We start from the raw sequence: 4,257 nt of genomic DNA, 5'->3' as shown, positions 1-4,257 counted from the left end.
ATAGTTACTAAAGCCCTGTGAGGGAGGAAAAAACCCCAACACTTTCAAGCAAACAATTCAAGTCTGTACGTTAATCTGTACCTTTAAATAAACAGCAATAATTAATGGGAGTTCGGCACCTTGCTGTATTGTACAGTGACAGGGATTAAACACTGGCACCACAAAATGCCAGTTTTCAGCTTGTGCATTTGTAGACCCTTCAGAGCCATGAACTGACATTTGCAATCTTTGTCAGTCAAAAAAAAATGGCAAATTCAGTTAAATTTAGTTCTGCCATTCAAATGGAATAAAGGTCGTCACCTGCCCCTTTTGTGATTTGATTATCCAGGGACTGAGTTTATTTTCCTGAAAAAAAACATATTAAAAGGGCCCAATTCTGCAACTATTGCCCCATCTCAGCAGCTCGATTGGCTTAAATTATTCATCATTAACTGACTTAGCTACTGCTGTCTGACTTAGCTACTGCTGTTTATTTAAGAGTACAGATTAATATACAGCCCCGAAGTGTTTGCTTAAGTGTTTTTCCTTTCCTAGAGCTCTCACAACCAGTCTGAAAAACAATTAAATACATTTTGAAATTATAAAAATGAGTATATTAAATAAATATAATTTATAATTCAATTACCTGGCTTTTTGAAATGCTGTAGTTATGTATGGTTTACATTACACAAAATATTTTTTATTGACTTCATTTGAACTACTCTTGTAAATAAAGACTCCAGGTTCAAACCCTACACTCAAGAAGAGAAGGAAACTCTGAAGCAAGCTCCTGAAATCCAAACCATTATGTGTATAAAGTCTGGACAAAAGCAGCATGCTTGTAAGGAGAAACACGCTTGTAAGGATATGCAGAAAACAGGGGCTCCACAATCGTCTCCGTATGCTGCTTCCACTTTTGTGGCATTCTCCTCTCTCGTCCTCACAGACTTCCTGAAGTTTTGGGGGTTAGGAGCGCAGCAGATGATAAGCAACACTTTTTGGCCCAGTACTTCTTGTAAGAACTGGGTTTCCCAAGGTTACCAGAAGACCAAATTGTGGCAGAAACCCAAGTCAAGGACAGAGCAATGCCAGTGCTAATTTGAGCAGAGCAAATGTCTGCCCTGTGGAGGTGGACTACTTCATGGATTAAATACTATCTGTAACGGGGCGAATCCTCACTTCTTACCTGCCACACTGAACTCCAAACCTCTTCTCTTTCCAGGGACAACAACATCAGGAACACACTGAAAGATCTCAGCAGAACCGGCAATTCGGCCTTGAGTGTTTCCTATTGGAGATGGGACCGAGGCTGTTTTTGCTAATGATGCAAGCAACATTTAAGAAACAAGGCCTCCAGGGATCATATTAAGGATTGCTAAATAGCTAGCACGTAACGTGCTATTTGAACACACAAGCAAATGTTTATAACCCATTTTTTCGCTACGCTGGACTGAAGGGGACGTGCTATAGGTGCACCATAGGTCAGGTTCCAGTGTTGCAGTGAGATGGCATGAAGGAAAAGAGCTCGTTCATTAGCATATGAATCAGCTCTGCATAGAAAGTGGTAGAACTGCAGGAGAGGAAAAGCCATTTTGCTTTAATAATAACAGCCTGTAAGAGGCAATCCCCAGTACAAAATGATCAAGTGACCAGAGCCAGTTCAGTGAAGAATGATAGCATTTTATGCTCAACACTTCAAGATTAAAGTCTTTAGTTAGCTAAGCATAATGTGAATCAGTTTCATGTATAATGTATTGTGTGAGCCTGTAGCCACTACGATACAATGTAAGCAATTCCATTTAGTGCAATTTGACTATAGCTAGTACAGAATAATTGGAGTCAGTTTCTAGCATGCTAGAATTTGAGTCAAATACGATATGGAAAAGAATTTGGTACATAATAATATGGAGGCAAAGATAACAAGCAGTGATGTGGATGAATAGTTAATATGCTATAATACAGAAGTCATTTTAATAGGTTATGATGTGATTAGGAGTCCAGTGTTCTTATATGCAGACAAAAGCCTAATACATCATGGTAAAGAAAGGAGACTATTAAGGAACAGTATAAATAACAGTACATCGCTGCATTTGAGGAGAGCATAACATCAAATACTGTAGTTTCCTCAAATACAAGAGCGAGCGAATAAACATTTACTGGAGGATAAAACATTGCTACTCAAATGAACATGGGAAATGTTTCAGAGCAGTTCATCACATTTCAGAGGCGGCGTAATGCTGCACTGGGCGATTCTGACTCCTGCTCAGGAACTCAGCACTCTATTCATTTTCTCCCATTATTAGAAGAAGTTGTGACAGTTCTAGCCCCTTTGCTACTCTGGGCCTCAAATTTACAATCTGTTGTGCAAACACTACGGTCTGAAGACCTGCTTCTTGCATGAGGTTAATAATGTATGATTAGTTAAAGAACTACAGCATTTTAAAGCAAGCACATAAACATTAACATGACAGACCTGCACATAAACACCTCTGGCTTTCTAAAATAACTTCAGAAAACAGCAAAAATATGCTATTATTGTGACTTGTGACCGTGTTGGGTTTAAATCCAACAGCCACTAGTTCAATGAAATTTTGCTTTTTTTTTCCTCTTCCTAACTTTTCATGAGGCTAACCCTGTGTACATGAGAAGAACTCATTTATGAGCATGTGCTAATCAGTTCTGACTACAAGTTAAAGTCATCCCTGAGCAAACAGAAAACTATTCAGCTTAGCAATAAAGTTAAATAATTATTACCAGGCTATGTGATGTGACTACAATGTGACATTGAAATGACTATGGTGTGATTAGAATGTTATATGTCTGTGATGTTACTAGAATGAGGCTATAAAACGTCTGTGATGCCATACTGCTGTGATATGACTAGTGTCAGGAAAAATGTGTGCATTATTAACGCATACATAAACATGCTGTATTTCAGAAGCAGACTACATTACACAGAATGCTAGCAGTTCTAATTATCTTCTTTATTAATGGCTGTTCCACTTTGTATTTTAAAAGACAGAAGAATTGCATATGTAATTCATTCACAGAATTCTTTTTCTAAGTGGTTTGGCAGCAAGGTTGCTCCTTCATGTCACTTGCTTGACTTTCAATGCTGGGGCTCTAGCCATCTTTCCTGTATTACATAACGAACATTTTTCTTAAACTATTATTAGATTCAGTTCCGTTTGCTACCATTACTTGATGCCATCAAAACCAGGATCAATTTTTTTCTGTGTGTATCTGTAACAGGAGTCTTTTGGACACAAATACAAAGCACAGCAAAACTAAGTATTTAATCTTCACACATCACGGGATTACAGGATGCGCAATGTTCACATACGCAGTGTCTGCATCCGTACGACTAGCAAGGATATGCACATTTATCAGTATGTACCACACAAAACCAAGCCATGCAAATTACTGACCTCTGACAGATACAAGCAGCTTCCACCATTAGTTAAGGGTGCGTCGTATGTGCACACGCGTATGGGAGTCTAAAGGTAGGAGCCCGCATCTGAAAATGTAAAACCTCCAAGGTAGGAACTCGGATCTTTAGCTGGCCAATGCTATCAACTGAAAATGTGTACATTATCTAGACGTAGTAAGAAAAAGTCAAATGCTGATGTTATCTTTGTTTTTTGTATGCATATGTATTCGAAAGGCTTAACCAGAAACAGCAGCCTGAGTGGCCACGTACCCAGGCATACTAAATTGGATAGGTAGTGTGTCAGACCGCTTGCAAGTTCAAGCTGAGAAAAGCTAGCAATAAAAGCACAGCCAAATGAAGGTTCATTCATGCTTCAGAAAATGTTGAACAAGGCACTACAGATAATGCATTATATATAATGCACTATAATCATCTTCTTGTCACACTTTTGAGGTCACTCATACAATAATACATTGGCATTTTATTACACTGTCTTCCAGGCATGTGACGCTTCTTTGTGGCTAGCTGGATGATTCACCTGTGTCATTTACCGGGAAGGCGAAATGATCACTTTTATTATTTATCAAACCACAGAGAGGAATGTTCTCCAGTTCGATGTTTCAGCAAACAAAACCCAAACCAGCAGAGCTGCTCTCTCCTTCCTTCGGCAAGTATCTCGGCTGACCCTTCGGGAAGGGGAAGGAGAGAGGTGTGCAGGCGTAAATGGGAGCCGAGACAGGGCTGGAGTCAGAGCAGCGTGAATTATAGATGAAAAGGCATGTATTAAATATAAAGCCGAACCGCGCGGAGGAGGGCCGGGGCAGGGTGTTTCCTCCGGCGCTGCGCGG

The sequence above is a fragment of the Aptenodytes forsteri genome, unplaced genomic scaffold (assembly GCF_000699145.1).
Source record: "Aptenodytes forsteri isolate BGI_AS27 unplaced genomic scaffold, ASM69914v1 Scaffold172, whole genome shotgun sequence".
Taxonomy (NCBI): domain Eukaryota; kingdom Metazoa; phylum Chordata; class Aves; order Sphenisciformes; family Spheniscidae; genus Aptenodytes; species Aptenodytes forsteri.
Note: the sequence above shows the minus strand (reverse complement) of the source record.